Genomic DNA, 22,098 nt, shown 5'->3' with positions numbered 1-22,098 from the left:
CCCATGTAGATCAATAAGTAAGCTGCTACTTTTAATTTTCTTCCCAGGACTTTGGAAGGCAAACTGAGGGATCTTTCCAGAATTTGCCTTCTCCATTGCCTCAGTTGGCACTGCCATATATATAATTGCTCCACTGATGCTGCCAGCGGGTTGTTGTCAACTCCCACCATACTCAGAGGATTTTATGGCTGCTCTCTAGGGCCTTCCTGGGTTCTGATCTTAACCCCCAGTTAAAGAACAGTATAATTTGAGTACAGCCTTGAATTTTCTAGTATTTTGAGAAGCCATTCAGCTTGTAAACATTCATTGGCTGCTTCCCTTTTTCTAGAAATGATTTTTTCCCCATGCTACTGACCTTAAGAAGCCTGGAGACTGATGGTATTTGCGTTTTTGTTTCCTGAAAGCCTTGCCAAGATGGGCCAAAAATATTGTTCTAATACCTTTGTCCTAAAGAGCACTGTGAAATTCCAAGGCAAGCCAAACTCAGAATGTTGGTGGGATTTATTTTCATCAAGGAGGAGCCCTTATATGTATAGAAACTTAAATTTGAAAAAAGAACATTGAAGAATCTTTCTTGTCTTTCATGTGGGTGCCTCTTACAATTGCAGCTTTTTATATAGTTTCCAGGACCTGGTTTTTCAGCCAGTTCTGAGATCTCTCTTTTTCTTCTCTTTTTATTAAGCAGAACATTTCACAGCCTTGCTAACAGCAGGAAAAAAGTTTTTTCACATTCTCCATGCTCACTATATTTTTAATTTTCTAATACTGGTAACTACTTGCCAGAACTATTCTGGCATTCTCTGAAGCAACGCCATTTGTCATCAGAAAACTTTTGAACTCTACATAAATGCAGAATATCAAAGGACATTTTTATATTCTGACAAGGCTCATAAAAACAATTAGACTGCATTTTATGAGCTTTGTTTGGGTTGGTTGAAAGGATTTGTCATTTTTTTTTTTGGACTAATTAAATCAGTAAAGGTTTAGTCAGGAAAATAGAAACCATGTTAGGTATGTCAAACAAAGGAGATTTAAAACAGGGGACTGATTCTAAAAGTAAGGCCTGAAGGAACGAAAAAGGGAAGGTGGGATCATGCAGAGATTAGACTGTCAAACTGCTGCTGCCGGCAGAACGGAAGAGCTAGGATGTGCACTCCCGGGAACCGTCTGGGTCGGCACCTGCCTCTGAACCTCCTGATGCTACTTGGGGAATTGCAAAGGACACTGGAGCCACAGCCACTCATGGCTGCTGCTGCCTCTCCTGGAATAGGCAGCCCCTTTGGGGCCCAGAGTAGCCAGCTGCCACCAAGGCTGGGCACATGGCCGGGAGGAGAGGGAGGACCATCAGTGGCTTCTCTCCTCCTCCCATCTTCCAGACACACGCCAGTGGCTCCCACTGCTTGGAGCTTATTGATAGTCGGTTGGCAGGATTCTGGAGGATGTAGCTTGCAGAGTCCAGCTCCCTGCAAAACAGAGCTGAGCGTAGAAGGGAAGGAAGTGGAACTGAGAGCAAACAGGCAAATGACAGCTCATGTCTGTCCTTCCTACCGAGGGAAGCTGTGCCACACAGTGTGTCACATCCTTCTTTCCAGCTTCGTGAATGAATAGCGAATGAATAATGAATGAATGATGTTCCCTTGGTTTTCTTTGCACTTTCCCAGATACTTTAAATTTTAGATAGCTTCCATTTTTAAAAAAAAAATTTAAAGATGGGAGTGTGAATGAAAAAAATCAAGCAATACATTTTATTGTTTATCTTTTGTGATTTGTTTCTTTAGAAAGTTTTGGAGGAAGGCACTTTTGGCTTATGCTTCCACAAAATGCTAGGTGACGTGTAAATATTTCTCATTTAATACATATGGCAACCTAAGATGTAGTAATTACTTTTATCCTCAACCCCCCACCCCCAAGGAAGCAGAGTCTCAGAAAAAGCTTCAAAGCTCTTCATTTCCAGAACTGGGGCAAGAACTCTGCCTAACACTTTCCAGCCAGCATGTGGTGGCCTTGTAGCTTGGGAAAAAATGGCAATTTTTTACTTGCAACCCAAAAGAGACCTTGATGTGGGAAAAATAGGATTTGTAAATAGTTTGCCAAAGCTTTTTTGTTTTTTCCTATTGTAACGCTACTGTGAGCTCAAAGACACAGTGTACATTCCAGGGCATACCCGTGCCCAGCTTGAACTTCAGAGCTCTTTGCTTGAATCTCTTTATAATACAGGTCTCAGTATGTCTTTTATAGAATTCATTTGCTTCTCTGTCATTTCCTCCCAGTAAACTGTAAGCACCTCAAGGACCACCGTGGTGGTCATGTTCATCTCTGAACCCCACACGGGGCCTGGCAGAGAGCTAGCACCTAGATGGGGCTGAAGAAGTGTGTGGCTGTTGAGCTGTGGGTGTTGGAAGGCCTGGCCTCCTTCGTGGGCTGTGCAGACCAGACCCCGGGAACCACAGTCTTCAGAGACAACTCAGTTCATGGCTCGTCTTCACTACTTACCAGCCATGTGACCTGAAACGGTTATTAATTTTTCTGTGCTCTCTTCTGTAAAATGGAAATAATACCTACCTTTCAAGGGTCATTGTAAGAACACGTTGCTTAATGTGTATGAAGTTCCTGGCACAGTAACTAGCCTGTGCTAAGTCCTTAATAAATACCTGCTTACCGTTGTATAATTTTTTATTGGTTAATAGCTATAGCAATCAATTTCATCAGAACTCAATAAAAAATGCACCAAGTGATTAAAAAAGAGATTTATGAATGAGAAATCACCTAAATATAAACAAGACTTAGCTCATTTAGATGTTGACTATCTGGAAGCTTTCTAGGGGAAAAAGGAACTGGTTGATTAGAAGTGACCTGAGTTTTCTCAGGTCTGTAGTAACAGTACTTACCTCACAGGACTATTGTGAAGATCAAATGAGGTAACTCACATGAGGCACTCAGCACAGTGCCAAGTGCAAAACCAGCCAAAAAAAGAAGCATACCTAAATATTATTATTGTAACTATGTTTATTTTTTTCCTCTGTCAAAATTAAAGTTTAGAAGAGAGCATGAGAAAAAAAAATGGGAGAAAAGTTTTGTGCAGGATAATGGAATGGGTGAATATTTTAGTTCTGAGCATTTCCCTTTACAATGTTTTGCATGTTGGTATTCTAAAAAATACATTTCTAAGTCCAGACTCCTCCCAGAGCAAAGCCCTCATGTCGGGGCCCCTCCTCTTTCCAGCAGTCGGGAAGCCCCATTTCACAACCCTCCCAGCTCTCAGAAAGCAAACACTGAGCTGGGGAGTCCCCCGCACAGATTTTAAATGGACCAATTGTATCCTTATCCTTCCCGCAGCTGTTTTTGGAGAAGCTGCTGTTCTTAGATGCCTGATTATCCCACACCTGTGAGGACATAGCATCGCTCTCTGAGAACCAAATCATGTTTGAAATTTCTGGTGTCAGAGGGTCTTTTGAAAAATGGATGGCTTAGCATTTCCTCAGAATGCTGCATTCACGGGAGGGGTCTTCCACCTGACCTGTCGGGAACAATGTGTCTTTCAGGCTGTGGCCACCATGAATGGGACGCTCTGAACCTCCTCTCTTTAGGGTTATTATTCTGAAATGCTCATTGTCAGCAATGCCCTCTTGGCTGCTGGACAGTAAAATGCATCTTTCTGTCAATTCAGTTTATTTACTTTTTTTTTTTTTTGGTAGCTGCTTGGCTAAAGAAGCAAGAGCCAGCCTAGCTACATTCTATCTGTGCACCTGTGTTGTTTACACTGTCAGAAACTCCAGGCAAGAGGCTGAAACCGTGATTATTATTGGGCTTGGGAACTGCAAAGACAGGCAAAAGAGACTTTCTTTTAATGTGGGTGGCAGGGAAATAAAATGACGATCCAGAAAGAACCAATTCTAAGGCATGAACTCTAAAAGCGATCTGCCAATTAACTGTGAAGAGGATGGCGTCTTAATCTAGCACTTTATCTGCTGCCCAGGCTTCCCAGGGCTCGTCAGCTTCCCCTCCAACCAGGAGGGGAGAGTGGATTCCATTAGGCTTGCAGAGCGCCTTCCCAGGAGGGAGAACAAGGGGCTTCTATTCTGGCATATGAATCCTTATTACAAGTGCTCAGCTCAGGTTTGACCGAGGAATCTGAGCTGCCAGCAGCGCGGAGAGAGGCAGGACATCCTAAATGACTTCTGCGATTGAGCAAGGAAAACACCGTCTTCCGATTTTGAAAGGGAAAGAGACCTTCTGACCATAAAGAGTCCAGGAGATGTGCAAATATAATTTATCAGATATTTTTCTGAGTATAATCACTCAATTATCTTCAAGTTTGCATTTTCATGCAGTAAAAATAGGCAAGCAGCTGACATTCAGGGAAGGGCCTTTGTGTAATGGACAGATTTTCATCATGAACCCTAATCCTGAGACTTCCATGGCCTAATCTGGACAAATCCTATAATTAAAGGCATTCTAGTGTCTGGGGATAATGGATTTGCTGAAGGTGATCAGGTGATGCTGTACATCACGCAAAGTGTGTACTGTGTACCTTGGGGCTATTTGCATAGTGGTCTTTATGCCAATAGAAGATACGTTTTCTCTGTAATCAGCATGTGTTACCTTTAGAACCAGGAAATAATTTTAAAAGAACATTACTTTAAAGAATTTTAATTGGTCTTTGTATTAGAGCTCAGACGACCTAGGGTCCAATCCGCCACCTGCTAGCTGTGTGTCCTGAAGTGGCTCAGTTACCCGGTTACGTCAGTTTACAGAGTCCTCCAGGAGCTGCCCCACAACCAGCCTGCTCATACTGTACTTACTCTTCTTAGCCTTCTGCCATCCTGGCCTTTTTCTGTTCCTCTAACAGGCCATGCCTCTCAACTTTGAGGTTCTCAACCCACTGTTTTCTCTGTTCAACACATCTGCCAACTCCTCAACTGGCTCACTCCTCCTCTTTCTTCTTCATGCAAGGGCCATGTCTTCTGAGAGAGAGTCTCTGAAATCCCAGACTGAATTAGGTCCTCCTGGGCTAGCACTGGGTAGCTCTCCTTCTGTATCACTCACTGGTTACTAAATGTTGTAATTGTTCAATAACTATAAACTCCATGAAGCCAAAGTCTGTGTCTTTCTTAGGCATTGCTATGTCCCCAATACACAGAGAAAGCATTCTCTGAAGATTATTAGGTGAACAAGTGAATGAATGAGCAAAATGATTTAGATAATCAAGGTCTTTTCAGTTTCACGGAATCAGTAACACTGATTCAGTTGAGGACAACAATGTGCTGATTGTGTTTGTATTAGAGTTCACTTGCTTCAGTTGATGGAATGCCCACTTAAGCTGGCTAGACAGAAAGAGGTTATTGATATGATGTTGATGTGGCTCGTAGACATTAAGGAGTAACTGTAGGAACTGGAGAGGCCCTGTGGAGCTCAGAGTTGTAACTGGGGACTCGGACTCCAAGCCCATCATCATTTTATAGAAGATTCCATTGTTACTCATTTCCACGTGCACGACCTTAACGGACCAGAAAGAAATCTTCCTTTCATAGAAGGTTCTATGTTAACTCATTCCCAAGGGGACAGGCTTAATAGACCAGAAATCTTCCTTTTATCTTTTTTTTTAATTGAAATATAGTCAGTTTATAATGTGTTAATTTCTGGTGTATAGTATAGTGATTCAGTTATATATACATATATGTTATGTATGTGTGTATATATATATTCCTTTCCCAGCTGGGAAGGACATCTCCCTCCCCGAAGCACTGTAGTACTTTGCTGTGCTTCTCTTGGGATATGTGATATCTCCCCTCTCTGTTTTGCTAGCTCCTTAAGGCTGGAATCACCTTAATTTCCTTTGCAAAGTTATGCTTAAGAGGCATGCACGGTACACGTTTGTTGTCTGTATTAGTTTCCTATTGCTGCCATAAAAAATTATCCCAATCTTTAAACTTAAGACTTAAATTTTGACTTAAAATGACACATTTATTATCTAACAGTTCTGGAGGTCAGAAATCTGAAATGGGTCTCGCTGGGCTGTACTCAAAATGTAGGTAGGGCTGGGTTCCCTTTCATAGGCTCTGGGGGTTGGTCCACTTCCATCTTAGTTCATTCAGGCTGTTATAACAAAAATACCACAGACTGGGTGGCTGATAAACAACAGAAATTGATTGCTCACAGTTCTGGAGATTGGAAGTCTAAGACCAGGTTGCCATATGGTCAGGCGAGGGTCTTCTTCCGGGTCACAGACTCCTCATTGTGTCCTCACATGGTGGAAGGGGCAAGCAAGCTCTCTGGCATCTCATGATTTCATAAGGGCCTAATCCCATTCACGAAGGCTCCACCTTCATGACCTAAGCACCCCACAAGGCCCTACCTCCCAATACTATTGCATTGGAGGTTAGGTTCCCAACATATAGATTTTAGGGGGACATAAACATTCAGACTGAGGCAATTTCTTTTTCTTTTCCAGCTTCTAGAGTTTGCCTGCATCCTTGATTCATGGCCCTTTCTCCATCTTCAAAGCCAGCAACATTAGGCCAAAACCTCTTCATGCTGCTGTCTTTCTGCTTTCCTCTTCCACTTTTAAGAACCTTCGTGATTACATTGGGGTCATCAGATAATCCAAAATAATCTCCGTATTTTACGGTGAGCTGATTGGCAACCTTGATTCACCTTTAACACATAAGATAGCAAATTCACAGGTTCCTGGAATTAGAACAGGGGCATCTCAGGAGGTGGGAGTGGGCAGGGAAATGAAGGGTGAGCAGAGTGTTCATCTGCCTCTCACATTGTCCAAACACAGTAACTGAAATCAGTAGTCTATTAGAACAAGTCAGGAAGATAACTACGTCCTTTAGTCAAATGTCTTTCTGAAAAGTTGTGATAGTTTTTCCTATCATTGAACTGCATTTTATATTCATCAGGGAAGTAATTATGCTTTAAATGTCCTAATTAATTATTTTACTACATTAAGATTTATATATATTTGACTTTATTAAAGCAAGATTCACATCTTTTATCATGTGAACACATTTGTTTTATATAAACCTATGCGAAGGTTATTATGGAAAAGTTTTTGCATAAATAAAATAACTAGGCATTCACTGTTCTTGAAGTATTGATGTGGGGGATGACTTTTTTAGAAGAGAAGCTAGTATCAGCAAATGAATAATGCCCTATTTTCCCTCTTTTATATAGAATAAATAATTTAATAAGCTAAATGTGATTCTATGCTGTGGTTTTAACTGTCATTAAATGCTGTTAAGTGAAAATATCGACTATGAAAATATAAATTCATAGTTCTGATATTAAGAACTATTATCTATTTACTGAGGAATTCAATGAAAACAAGAAATCACGTTTCATGTAAGTTCATTCTTTAGGAAGCATAAATTTAGGATAAACTGGACCCTAATCATCATATTTCTTAATTATTCTTACTAATTGTGAAGTTTAGCTCTGTCTTTTCAGCTGTACCAGATGTACCACTAAATTTGAGCATCACTCTTATCGTTACCCTGCAAGGTAATTAGTATTTCCATTTCACAGATAATAAAATCAAGACTCAAGTTAAGTAAATAGTCTAAAGTCATAGAGATGAAAAGTCATACTTGCGGAGCCCACATTTAAATCTGGGTGTACCCAATTCCAAAGTTCGTCATACTCTTTCCAGTATAATACAGCAAGAATCCTTGATGTCAACATTTTGTACAGAAACTCAACAAAATGTATGACTTTGGGCTGCAAATACGTCTCAGGACTGATTTTCCATTCTTATTTGTAGGAGTTCCATTTCAACGCAGACACCACAGGAAAGCATCTAGATTCTTCATGTTTTTCAGCCTATTTCTTTATCTCTTGGAAGTAGGAAGGAATAGAATCCTTGATGATTTGTAAAAATCAAGTTCATAAATGTGCAACAGTGTCTGAATGCAAAGAGAGAGTTACGGTTCTAAACCAATCTTTAAAAAGAAAAAAACAAAAAAAAAAAAGATCAATATTTGCTCTGATTGTACTGGATGTTGCTGATGGAAAAGTGACATTTGCAGCTTTCCCTTTGTATGAAAAATTAAATATAAAGAGATGGTCTGTGGACTGTTTTCCTACAAAATCCTCAGTTTCATGTGAGAAATTATCTCTTTGAGAAAAGAATTTATTTCTCTCATTCAATCTATGAAAAGGCAGGCAGGGTGAAAGGAGAGGCCGTTTTTACTTCTTGAATAATTTTGTTTCTTTTCTCCTTTTTCTATATCTTCAATCTATGTAACTCCTCAGTGTCCAGAAAGACTTTAAAGAGCCTTTGCATAATTATTTCCAAATATTAATTAAATGTTACTAGTTTAATTACTTGGAGAAATGAAGTTTTCTAGTATCTCTTCTGCAATGCTTTTGAATGCAGTACACTCTATTTTCTTCTAGACGGATTCCAGGGAATTTCATGAAATTCCATAAGCTTATTTACTATGTGACATTTCACTTCCACGAAATTACCAATTTTTTTTTTAATGGTGGAAACTCTAACACTTGGGAATAAGTTTGATGTATAATAAGTGTGCCTTAAATAAGGTAGGGAAGAAATGCAGGACTGGAAAGACAGCTTTTCTCCATTAAGTCTTCAGGAACCCAGGCTTCTTCCCACAGCACCACCATCCATCTCTCGGGTACATAGCCCACTTCCTCATGGTCCATGGCGGTGGCCATCACCTCCATGCTCCCAAGCAGTAGGATGGTAAACAGACTGAAACAAAGAAAAGGTCAAAGGGCTTAGACGAGTTTGTTTTTAAGGAAGGTTCTGGAATGTACACATGACATCAGTTTACATCCAGTTGGCCTTGTCTTAATCACAAAGCCACAGAGCTACAGGGGAGGCTGGAAAATGTCTTTATTCTAGGCAGCTATTTCCCAGCTAAAGATTCTATTTCTATGCAAGAAGGAGAAAATGAGTATTGAGGGGACAACTAGCTGCTGCCACGGACATAATAGCTGCTCCTTTAGAGTTCTGAAGGGCACCATGTGAACCAAAGGACTCAATTTGCTCTTTGTAGCATCAAGGAGCAAAATATGAGTGTGATACTGAAGTGGTAGGGAGGGGACATTTGGCTCATCATAAGGAAGAACATTCCCACATGGATGACTTGACATGTTATAGTGGAGAGTCCCCCTTATTGGAAAGTATTCAAGCAAAAGGTGTTTCCTATCTCTCAGGTACAGAGAGGATTCCTCCTCTAGGGGGAAGATGCCACTGGGTGACCACTAAGGTATTTCCTCCTAAGAGCCTGTGAAAACGATTATTTCTTAACATCTGAAGAATCTGTAATAATGTCCCCTTTTTTATTTCAGATATTGGTGATTTGAGACCTCTCTCTCTCTCTCTCTCTCTCTCTTTCTCTCTCTTTTTCCTTGCTCATTATTTTAGGTGTTTATTAATTCTAGTAATTTGTTTCAAGAGCCAACCCTGGCTTTCTCATTTTCTGTATGGTACATTGTTTTCAGTTTAATAATTTCTGCTCTCTTTATAATTTCCTTCCTTTTACCTTCTTGGGTTTTATTTTGCTCTTCTTTGCCCAACTACTTGAGGTAGAAACTTAGATCATAGATTTCAAACCTCTTAAAAAATGACATTTTTTTTTTATTGATTTAGGGTCAAATGAAATAGAATCATGAAAATGCTGTGTAAATCACAAAGCACAATGTAAGTGGTCAGGGCAGTTTCTTACCACTGTTTGAACGACTGTGCCCAGTCACCCTGTGATGACTAAATTTAACATGGCTCTCTTTGTCTGTCTTGTTCCCTGATCTCTGCTATGCTATCTGCCACACTATCTGCCACATTTGGTATCACACCCAGCTGTTAGGCTTCACTAATTTTTGGCTTATGACTCTAGTATTTCTTACAGTGCTCTCGGGCATAAATATCTCCACAGTCTGATCCAATTAAATTCATTAGGGGTAGTTTTTGAGGCCAATCTTTGAGGCTTGTTCTGACCCTAGAAGGGCTCTTTTCTAGCTGTCTCTTCCCCTGGTTCTCTCTGGTAAACTAGCTGGTCTACAGGTTAGCTTTTGTCCTTCTTTCAGCCTCCTCTCAATTGTTTACCACGAAAGTCTCCATTATTTTCAAGAGCAACCTTCAACTTGAGCTTACCCGCATTCTATTTCAAATAAAGTCAGTTTCTTTGTGAAGATCTTCAGAGCCATCTGCTCTTACAGACTGCCTCTCCCTCTAGAAAAAAATCTCTGAGTGAGTGCTCTGGACACCAGACAGTGGTGGTAACCTCTAGTCTCAGACAGCCTCTGGCACAGAACCTCTGCCCTGCAAGTGAGCTGGATTGAGGGCAATAAGGGCACTAGGATTTTTGTCCTGCCATTCCTGGAGTAGAGCCTCTGCCCTGTGGGTGGGGGCTGGGTGGAGGAAAGGAGCTCCCCACCTCCTGGCTGTGCTTACCAGGAATTTAACACCAGAGCTGGAGAAACACTGATGGTCTGCCTTTCCCAGTGAGATACTGTGCCCCTTTATCAAGAGCCAAGGGGAGAAGACGCCCAGTCTTATTGGTGCCACCTTCCCAGAGTGGAGCTTCCATCAAACTGCGCGGAGGGGTTGGGGAGGAGGTAGGTCATGACTCAGAAGTGCCACAGATTCTCGATGTTCTTATCAAGTTTTAGTATATTTTCTTGAATAAATATTTATTCATTGGCAGTATGCCCTAAGGACGATTCTCAGAGACTTTATAGAACACTTAACAGTATTTTCATAAGTTATGCTTGTTTCACTGGAGTACAGATCCCCGGAGCTCTTCAAAGTGCCATGCTAAAAGTGGAACTCTGTTTTTGCTTTTTTTTTTTTTAACAGATATATGTGTTTCCATTAAATAGGGCTTTAGGTGCATGTAAATTTTGATATCAGTTCAAAATATTTCTACATTGCAATGAAGTGTCCTTCTATGTCTCTAGTGGGATTTCTTGCTTATAGTGCTATTAAATACTATTTCTTGATAATAATACCACTACACCAGCTTTTACACGTTAGTTGATATATCACTTTTCATCTCTTACATGAAGTAAAGAGTTAGAATTTTCTTATTAATACAGTCTGATATTTGTTGTCTTTTAATTGGAATATTTGGCCAGTTTATGTTACAGTAACCATGGACACGTTTGGGATTAAATCTTCAATGTTACTATTTCTTCCTATGTATTCTAGGAAGAATCATTTTCTTTTCTTTTATTCCCCCTCCTTTTTTTTTTGCCTCTTTTGGGAATCAAGCAATTTTTAAATTATTTTCCTGCTGTGTTAGTTTATAAGCTATTCATTCTTCTGTTACTCTTTTATGGATACCACAAGGATTAGTAGTTGTGCATCCTTCCCTGTTAGAGAGTATTTTTAATTAGTACTTTGACCAGAAAACAGGAATCTTAGAACACTTTAATTCTATCCACCCTCTTTTACCTTTTGTACTAATGTTGCCCTATATTTTGCATCTACACACATTTTAAACCCTACAAGACATTATCATTTTATAAAATTGGTATTCATTTAGATTCATCTGTATGTTTGTCCTTTCTGTATCTCTCTGTTTCCATCTGGGATCATTTTTCTTCTGCTTAAATAACTTCAGAAATTTATGTAATTCTGTTGGAACAACTTCCCTCGGTTTTTGACTGAAGTGTCTTGTGTCATCATCATTTAAATTTTTTAAATTAAACTTTTAATTTGAGATAAGTAGAGATTCACATGCAGTTGTGAGAAACAATATAGCGAGAACCCAAATACCCTTTACCCACTTTCCCCTAAAAGTAACATTTTGCAAAGCTGTCATACAATGTTACAACCAGGATATTGACATTAGCACAGTCAAAATACAGAATGTTTCCATCACACCACAAGAGTCCCTCACATAGCGCATTTACAACCGTAGGCACTTCCTCCCATTCCCTCCTTAATCTTTGGCAACCACTGATCTGTTTTTCATGTCTATAATTTTGTCATATCAATAATGTTTATATAAATGGAATTGTACAGTATGTGACCTTTGAGGTTAGTGTTTTCACGCAGCAAAATTCTCTGGATGTTCATGCAGGGTTTTGTGTGCATCAGTAGTTTGTTCCATTTTACTACCGAGTGCTATTCCATAGTGTGGATGTACTAAAATGTGTTCACCCATTCACTCATTGAAAGCACCTGAGCTGTTTCCAGCTGTTGGCCAGCACAAAGAGAGCTGCAATAAGCATTTGTGTACAAGCTTTTCTGTTAGCATACATCTTCATTTCTCTGAAATACCAAGAGCATAATTGCCAAGTCATACAGTATTTGCATGTTTAATTTTGTTTTTAAATTGTCAAACTGTTTTCTATAATGGCTGTACCATTTTACATTTCTACTAGCAATGTATGAGTGATTCAGTTTCTCTGCCAGTATTTGATATTGTTGCTATTTTTTATTTTAGTCATTTTGAGAGGTGTGTAGTAATATCTCATTATTGTTTTAACTTGCTTTTCCCTAATAGCTAATGATATCGGAAAATTGTTTTGTGTGCGTATTTGTTATCTGTATATATTCCTGGGGAAAATGTCTTGGGGGAAATTGGATTGTTTTACTGTTGATTTTTACTGTTAAGAAGTCTTTTGTTGCTCCTTGCAAGTGAATATAATTTTTTGTCTTGCTGCTTTTAATAATTTATCTTTGTCTTTAGTTCTCAGCAAGTTGGTCATGATGTGTGTATGTGTGATTTTCTTTGTGGTTATCCTGTTTGGGGTATATAGGGCTTCTTAAATCTGTTATTTTATATCTTTTGTAAGTTTTAGGACTCTCTCGGCCTATTGTCTTGAAATATTGCTTCTGTCCTCTCTCTCTCTCCTCTCCCCAACATGTTAGCCTTTTCATATGTCCCAAAAGTCTCTTACATTCTTTTCTGTATTTTCCATTCATTTTTTCTTCTCATACTTCAGTCTAGATATTATCTACTAATCATTCATTTCACCATTTTTCTCTTTTGCTGTATCTCCTATGCTCTTGAACCCATCTGTTGTGCTCTTAATTGCAGTTGTATGTTTCAGTTAATTTTAATATGCTCTTCTTAAGCAGATTTTATTATTCTGCTTGTGGAACTCTCCACCCTGCTGTCTATTTCCTTGAACATATTCATTATACTGTGGACCTTTGAATAACGTAGGTTTGAACTGCATGAGTCCACTTATATGTGGATTTTTTTCACTAAACATGTACTACAGTGCTACACACAGCTCTACGGTTGGTTGAATCTGTGGATGTGGATGTGCGGATACGGAGGGCCAACTGTAAAGCTATACGCAGATTTTCAACTATGTGGATAGTCGGCTTCCCTAAATTTCACATTATTCAGGGATCAACTATGGTTACTTTAAAGTCCTGTCTGATAACTGCAGAAGATGGATCTGTGATAACTACCCATGGATCTGTCTGTGGTCTATTTCTTCCTCTTGGATTTTGCTTAGTTATACCAGTTTTCTCGCACAATTAATGATTCTTGAGTGAACTGGAAGTGGCGTATGCAGAGCAGCCAAGGGTCTGTCTGACGTCATCGTCCTTTAGAGAGGGTTAATTTTCTCTGGAAAGTAGTAATAGGGGCAAATTACCTGGATCCAACTAAGTATTGTAGTGATTCTAGGATGGGTCCTGGTTTTTGTGAGGATGCATCTATTTCCCATTTTCCATTACTTCTAGGTCATAGCCTTTCAGTTATGAGACCTAAAAACTAAGGGTGTTTACAAGCTCCAGCTCCTCAGAAGATCCTGAACTCCCAAGCCTGCAAGACTGCTACACGCACCCTTCTTGTTTTTATCCTGTTTGCTACATTTTAATGCTTCACTTCTTTTTCTCTTGTCTAACACCATCTAGGAGTTGGCAAATGCTTCAAGGGCAAAATAGTTCAGAATATTGGGATCTCTTCTCTGTGCTTCCTTTTTCGTTTTTTTTTTTTAAACTAGGATCTCAATCCCCAAAGTCCTGAATGTTTTTGAGTATTTGTACCCCCATTTTTTTTTCTCTCCAGTCTCTGAGAATGCCAAAAGCCTCACACCACTTAAGAATTAAAAAATAATAATTTGAGGAGAGAAGTAACAGATAATATGGAGAATGCTGGGGCTTGCATCATTATAGTTCCCTTTTATCTAAGGTCTTGATGCCTTTGCTACTCTTTGATGCCTTCCAACCACTTTTTAAAAATCCAGCTATTATTATCTCAGTGAGAGTATTAATTTGAAGACAAAAAAAAAAAAATTCCATCATACTGGGAAATAGAAGTTACTCAAGCCTGTGTGATCCAAATATTTGCTTCAGTTAAGACTATAATAACCTTAGCATGCACAAGGTTCTGGGTTCAACCTCCATTAAATAAATCAGTAAAAAATAAATAAATAAACCTAATTGCCTCCCTCCCCCTAAAAAAAAAAAAGACTATAATAATTTGGGCAGTTTTATTTTATTTTATTTTTACTGTTTTATTTTGCCTGTTTTCTTTGATTCAAATCTTCCTGATTAGATTTTTCTTGCCATATTACTCCTTAAGCCAAAGCTAGATTAAGATCATCAGAGTTCCCAAATGCAGAAAGGGTAAGTTGGCCTTCTCACTCTCATAAGGAATTAAAAATAAAAATAACCCTCAAGTATAAAATAACCGTTAAAAATAATTCAATTCTTTCTAAAAATACATCAAATGTAAATTATTTCCAAAAATTAGTGGAGCCAGGCTTCCTGGGTATAGATCCTGGCTCTGCATGTACTCAGTAGGCAAGTTATTCAATCTTTCTTTGCTTAAGTTTCTCTTTTTTTTTCTCTTTTTTTTTTTTTTTTTAATTGAAGTGTAGTCAGTTACAATGTGTCAATTTCTGGTGTACAGCACAATGTCCCAGTCATGCATATACATACATATATTCATCTTCATATTCTTTTTCATTAAATATTATTACAAGATATTGAATATAGTTCCCTGTGCTCTACAGAAGAAATTTGTTTTTAATCTATTTTTGTATATAGTGGCCCACATTTGCAAATCTCAGACTCCCAGATTTATCCCTTCCTACCCTGTTTCTGTTGGTAACCATAAGATTGTTTACTATGTCTGTGATTCTGTTTGTAGATAAGTTCATTAGTGTCCTCTTTTTTTAGATTTCACATATGAGTGATATCATACGGTGTTTTTTTCTTTCTCTTTCTGGTTTACTTCACTTAGAATGATGATTTCTAGGTCCATCCATGTTGCTGCAAATGGTATTATTTTATTCTTTTTATGGCTGAGTAGTATTCCATTGTATAAATACACCACAACTTCTTTATCCAGTCATCTGTTGATGGACTTTAGGTTGCTTTCATGTCTTGGCTATTGTATATAATGCTGCTATGAACATTGGAGTGCATGTATCTTTTCAAATTAGAGTTCCCTACAGATATGTGCCCAGGAGTGGGACTGCTGGATCATATGATTGTGGAAAAGAATAATACCTGTCTCATAGGGTTATTATAGTAAAGAATTTAATATATCTATAGCACTTAGAACAATGCTCCGGATGTAAGTGCTCAGTTAATGTCAGTTAATGTAAAAGATTATCCAACATCAACAGCAGTAGCTGTAAAATACACCAGCATATAACTTATGTACACACATAATAAATACTTATGATTTAGTAGAGATAAGTTTGATTTACTTGGCCAATTTACTTGAACCCATCCATTGCTAGAACATTTTGTGATAACTCAACATTTTTGTTCTTCTTTTTCCTTCTTTTGCCTTTTTGGGAGCTTGAGGGGAGGCTCTCTCTTCTCTGTTAGCAGGAAGAAAAAGGAAGCATTTCTTTCTGTTGCTCAGCATTTATTTCCCGGTAGTGGAGTCTATTTATCAAGCACTTGTGTTCTGGGCCCTGTGCTAACCGCAGAGCTGTAGAGATGACTAAGATCCCGTCCTTTCCCTGAAAGTCTCTATAGACTCACCAGAGTCAGACATAAACATGAAATGACACACACAATGAGCCAGCTATTCTGTGGCAGGGTGTCAGAGTTTTAGAAAACCTTAGCTTTATAGTCCTCATAACAACCTTAAGATGTAAGCACTGAGGCTCAGAGGACTTAAGTAACTTTCCTAAATGAGATTTGAACCCAGTGCTTACAAAACATAGGTCCATGGCCTTCCCACTAATGTTAAGGTGGGGACACAGCACCACTAGCTAGCAACAGCAAAGAAAAGGTTGATTATCACTGTCTACTTATGGCCTAAGCCACCTGTTAATTTAATTGTGTGAACCCGAGTCAGGCTGCTTGTTTTGTGGCATTTACCATAAATTGCCATAAATAAATTTAGTGGCGTTTATTTCCGGCAAAGTGGTCAAACTAAGAATAGGCAGCTTTGACATTCATACGGCAAGTGAAAGCTATGGTGCAGAACTATTTTCGAATGGGTATTTTTAAATTCAATGAATCATTCTCACCTAAAAAAGTGAGTTATGATTTAAAAAAGAAAATGACACATATTCTTTTTAATGTTGTGGGCTCTGATTAGAGAAGACCTTCATGTTTTTCCTATGATATTTTCAACTACATTTGGATTAATTAGCCAAACTGGTAGAAACCTGAGCTCCAAAGAGATCGTCCTCACAATTTCAACTCTGCAGGAGGCCAGTGGCTTTCTTAGCTGTAAGAGGGACCTCTAATTCTAGGTAGTTTGCAAAGGGAAGTGACTTGATGGCATGTTGGAAGCAGGCTATAGAAAAAAGAATTACATGTATCCACTTTTCACTTTGAAGGCCAGTCCACTGATTTTAACTTATAATGAGTTTAAGCACATAAGTATACAGTAAAGTATACTTAAATCTTTAAAAAAAAAAAAAGAAAATTCAAAATAAAAAGATATTATTATTTGTTAAATTTTAAACTAATGAAAGGCCAGAATGTTTAGAACAGCTAACTCCTTATTTCAGAGGACATCACCTACTGGCAAACCATGGTACTGCAGCTTTCTCTTTTAGATGTTGACACTGCACAGAGAGGAAGAGTTGATCAGGCAGCCATGGATCTGGAGTCAGAGAACGTGGGGCCCTGGAAGTCTAGAAGGATATGCTTTCTCTCCTCTCTTCCCACCCCTCTCATTACTATGATGTGCATTTCTGAGCAGGAAACCAGAACTATCACTGGAACCAATTACAAATTTGTGAATTGTAGCTGTTACTGAAATCTGCCACTGGCGAGACATCCTGGCCCATTTAGATAGACATTGGACTCAATGAGCTAATTGTCCTTGTGCAAACAGATAAATTCCTAGCCATCATTAATCTGAAATTAAAGGGGGAGCCTTCACTGCAGCATTACACTTCAATTTTACTTTTGCAGTGCTATAGCCAATCGCGTAAGGAAAATAACTTTTCAAATGAAAGTGTATCTTTTCTCCCAGTTGCGACTGAGACAGAAGTAAAGGAAGAGAAAGATGGACTAGGAGGAGTCTATGGCGAAACAGTTTGAACATTAGTCTTACTGTTCTAGAGCAAATCCTGACTCTAACTGAAGAAATTGCATTCTTTTACAGGGACATAAATGTAATCTGTTCAGCTGGCTTAGCTTCCACTTATATTTGGTAAAACCCCAGAGCTACCTTTTTTAAAAGAAGCCAAAATAGAAATCCTGATAACTCTAGCATGGAAAGATCCTTAGGGTTTTGAGAGCAGTCACTCCTCTGCCGCCGTTTAACCCCTTTGCCCTTTGAATGGGTAAACATTCTCTGAATGTGTTTTTTCAGAGTACCTTCCTCTGGGTTTCATTTCATTTTGTTTAATGGACTTCCTGTTAATTAAGAGGGAGAATGAACTAGGAAATAAGCACGTGTGAGGAGTTAGAAGTAAGCTAGGCTGGTCCTAAAGGAAATGAAGCTCAAGTTAGAAAACGTGCAGGACTGTCCTTTTATTCTGCTGCCCTAGACTTTCACTGAAGTGTGTGTTTGGGGACACTTACCATTTACTCCATGCTGAGCCCCAGAGGGATGTGGACAAGAGCACATAGGGGAGGATTTGGCACCTGTATGGTGACCCCCAAAATAAAAGTCAAAAAAGGTCAAAATATAAAGTATTTTAAAGGAGTACTGTTTTGAAACTCTTTTGGTCATCATTCTTGCATAGACACTTTCCAGTGCAGGGATCCTGAATTCATGTCAGCTGATTCCCCATCCTGTTTGATGTGAGGGTCATTAGACTCTCATCTGATGCGGGGCCACCCGCCCCAAGTTTCTTCTCTTTCTTTCCATCTCAGTACATAGATGTGGATTCCTCTATCATTTTAAAAATAGCTTTTCTTCCATCTCTCCTTGAGCTTCTGTTTTTATCCATTTGCTTACAAATAGATTTAATTAGCTTAGAATACTGCCCCCAAATTTCTCAGCTTCTTTCCCTCTGTGCTACAGAGAGACACAAGCTTCATGCTGGTGACAGCGAGACCAGTGGGAACATCAGAGGGGCACGCATTTTCCTGCCAGTAACTGTAAAAGACACCAAAGCCTCAAAGAGGAAAGTTGTAGGCGCTCTTGAGTCACAACTTCAAGGGCTGAGGTTGTCGGGGAGCTGTCCGTGATGGTTGTGGGGTGAGTGTACACACACACACTCACTCACACACATTTACACACCACAGTGACAGATGACCTATTGAAATAATTTCAGAGCTGTTCTGTGGTTGCTACGACAACCAATGCTCTCTTGGCTTTCATCTGGCCATGTGACAGGGACTTTGACGTCAGCTGGAGGCAGAGTCTGTGGCTGAGTCCACACAGTCAAAGGCCTGTGAGAATCTGGTGGATGCTGGCTGCCGCTGCCGCTGCTCTTAACGCTGCTGCCGCTGCTTCCCAGGGGCTGCAGAGCATGGACTGTTAAACCTTGCCCTTCTTCTGTGCGAGGTAATTAGTTTGCTTTAGGTACAATAGTTGATGTGTTTATAGATCATTGTGGTTCTCCCCTCTCTCTTACCTCTTACAAGTTTGTCTTCATGAACAGTTATTGTTGTACCAGGAGAAAAATGTGAAGCAGCTTCTAGTTGTTAATTTGGGGCGGAATCTCTGGAATTTGGTTAAATTTGGATTAATGTTCTGTGAAGTAGGTTAAAATGTAATCGCCTTTCTTATTCAACACTTGCTAACATGACATTATTTAGAGATAGGATTTTGCAGCTTGAGCTAAATATTCCCCGTTGAATTCCAGGAATCCTCCCTTCTGTATTGTTTTGGGTTTAAAGACTCCAGCATAGTCTTGCAGTATGTTGCTAACTTTGCTTTTTTGTACACTTGCTACCCTGTTCTGAATCAGCCTAGAATAGTTTGGAATTCGGTTTCTGTCTTGTTTGCAGCATTCATAATTAGCAACAATAGGCACAGTGGGAAAGAACATTACACTTTGAAACAAAAGTTGGGGTTTTTCTGGTAAACGAAGTATTCTGCAAATACTGGGGAAAACTGTCAACAGCTTCCTGTTTAGAGAAAATAATCTGGAATATGCCAAAGAATCTGGGGTGGAACCTCTTACATGTGTGCATGCAGTTGCTTTTTGGTTGTTAGAGCGAAGTGCATATTTTCAGCATCTTCCTCTGAAAATTCAGTTGTGAAGAGAATAGCATTGGATGGTCTTCACTGAGGAGTCATGTAAGCTGGTTTTTATATTTAAAGATTGAAATAATGACCTAGAGAAGAAAACAATAGCCTTAAAACCAAATTATCATTGGTAGATCTACTTTAATTCAAACACGGATATGAATAGTCACTAAAAATTGCTCCAGATCTCAAATGAGTAATTTGATAACTGATTAGTAGAGCCTTTCATCTCGATTTCTATAGCACTATGCACTGCAAATTGGGTGTGGTGTTTTGCATTGTTGTAGTTTCTTTCCTTGTCAAGTTTAGTGATTTTGAATTTTCTATCATTGCACACAAGTTGGATCATTTTTATAGCTTGTAATTCAAAGAAAACCTCTGGTATTGAAGTTAATTGGAGCCTAGATTTATAACCAGGTGTCTGAATCTTACAAATTTAATTGGAAAAAAAGGTACATTTTAGAGCAGCACATGTAATATACCTGTTATTTTGATGAATAGAAAATAATGGTTTAACTATGTATATGAAGAATACACATTTTATGGTATATGAGTTAAGTATCAGCTTAATGCCAGAATACATTGTTCTGATAGCCTTTATTTTACTTTTGGAGATGGGGATTTTGAACAGTGTTTAGCTTCAGTAACAAGTGAATAATTGTGAGTACATCAATAATTTCTCAATAGTTTTCACTGAGTGAATATTCATTTGACTTGCTGCCATTTGATATGTCTATTTTTGGCCAGAGTCTCCATGGAGGATTTTCCAAAAAGTCTAATGTACTTATACTCAAGGAACATCCACTGAGGCATTATCTCATCATTCAATTTATCTCATAATTATAATAACTCAGAGGCCATATTCTTAAGCCTCCTAGAACTATGTTAATTGATTTACAGCATTTCAACTGAGCATAAGTAGGACCAACAGCCAGAAGCACTGTCATTTAAAAGCAGTGTCTTTGATGGAGTACTTTGTTGTTTGTTTTTCTCAAAATAAGGAATTATCATTATAGTTTTTCCAGGTAGCAGAGATTTTCTTGATGCTCTCTCTATGGTGTTTTAAATTAAAGTTATAAAATGATTGTATTCAATGCTCTAATGAAACAGACTGGACTTCAGCAAACAACTCAGTGTTGATTGGCAAAATGTTAATGATAAAGTTTATCATGAGAAGAAAACAACCTATGCTGTGACAGCAGAGATTCTCTGGAATCTACAGGTCTTTTCTTATGGCAAAATAAGGGGAGGAAAGACGCTTATTAGAGTCATCCATTTACAGCAATGAGACTGTGTTGACTTCAAGGTCAAGTTTGTTTCAACTTCAAAAGATATTAGCAAAGAATGAGTTACTCTAGAAACCTGGATGTTGCATTATTAAATGCTTTATGTACAGTTTCAGGGATTTTTAATGTTTTGGGTGTCACGGAGCTCTTTGGCAGGCTGTTGATGCCTATAGGTTCTTCTTAGAATGATGTTTTTAAATGTGTGATAAAGTATGCAGGATTACAAAGGAAACCACTTTTATTGAAATACATTAACCAAATTTTAAAAAATTATGGTATGTATGTTAATAATTCATTATTACATAAAATAAAATTAACAGCAGTTGTAATAACTACCATAATTTTGAAGTAGTGACGAGCATGGAAGATATTTCGAGATGGCTGCGATGACTGTGATGTGATGTAGAATATCTGTGATTTCTCTGGGCAACAAAGTCACAGGTACTGTGGTTTGTGGCCTCATTTTAATTGAAAGATACTAAATTTTAGTTTGAGGTTAGTGAAACTAAAGATGTAAAATTTTTCTCGTCCAAGTTCCCCGATCCTGTGAATTCTGTCCACTCCTGAGTTAAATGATATGTAAGCTGGTGATGCTAAAAGGCTTGGGACTGCACTGGACAAAATCCACACCACTGCTTCCACATTCAGTTCTTCTACCTCTGATTTGTTTTCTCTGTATGTGTGAATTTCACAGTATTCTCTCTTTAATTTCTGTGTGAAAAGGGATGATTTATCCACATAGCTAGCAAACTGTAACTTTGTTTTATTTTCCTTCTTGAAATTCATAAGTAGTCTTGTGTCCTTGGACTGAGAAACTCATACTTGGTTAGATAGGGGTTAAGAGGAAAAACTCTAGTGTTAATGCAAGTTATGCAAGTTAAAACCATGGACCGTAGAAGTAAGACTATAGCTATTTACAAAGGGACCTTTATCCCTTTGTAAAGAAAATAAGCTTGTACTTAGATGAAGAATGCAGGATGTTATATGAGATCATAGCTGAAGGAATATTCTAGACGGTACTTTGTGTGCTCACAGCAATTGAAATGAGCATTAAAAAACTTACATAACTTTTCATTTTAAGGTAAAGCACATACATGTGTAAATTGATCAGTTATAATGTAGATTCCAGTTACTCTGAATAGAGCCTGCTGGTTCACCTGTCAGAGGTCCCTAGAACAGGACACATTCAGAACGAAATGGGGGAGCGGAGACATTTCCCAAGTAATCTGAATGCAGAATCCTATTTG

General features: G+C 38.6%; 1 protein-coding gene across 11 annotated transcripts in view; it reads left to right on the top strand.

Annotated features, from left to right (window-relative positions):
• NCALD (neurocalcin delta) overlaps window positions 1–22,098 on the top strand; it is a 364,310-nt gene that overhangs the window by 264,693 nt on the left and 77,519 nt on the right. The window contains exon 1 of one of the 11 annotated variants that reach the window (XM_010955782.3): window positions 18,723–18,878. The exons of the other annotated variants lie outside the window; for them this stretch is intronic. The gene's annotated coding sequence lies outside the window, so the exon portion shown is untranslated. Of the gene's footprint in view, window positions 1–18,722; window positions 18,879–22,098 lie in introns of those variants that run through there. 11 annotated transcript variants of the gene reach the window in all.

This window comes from Camelus bactrianus, chromosome 25, assembly GCF_048773025.1.
Source record: "Camelus bactrianus isolate YW-2024 breed Bactrian camel chromosome 25, ASM4877302v1, whole genome shotgun sequence".
NCBI classification, from domain to species: Eukaryota; Metazoa; Chordata; class Mammalia; order Artiodactyla; family Camelidae; genus Camelus; species Camelus bactrianus.
This window is presented reverse-complemented; position numbering and strand designations above follow the sequence as displayed.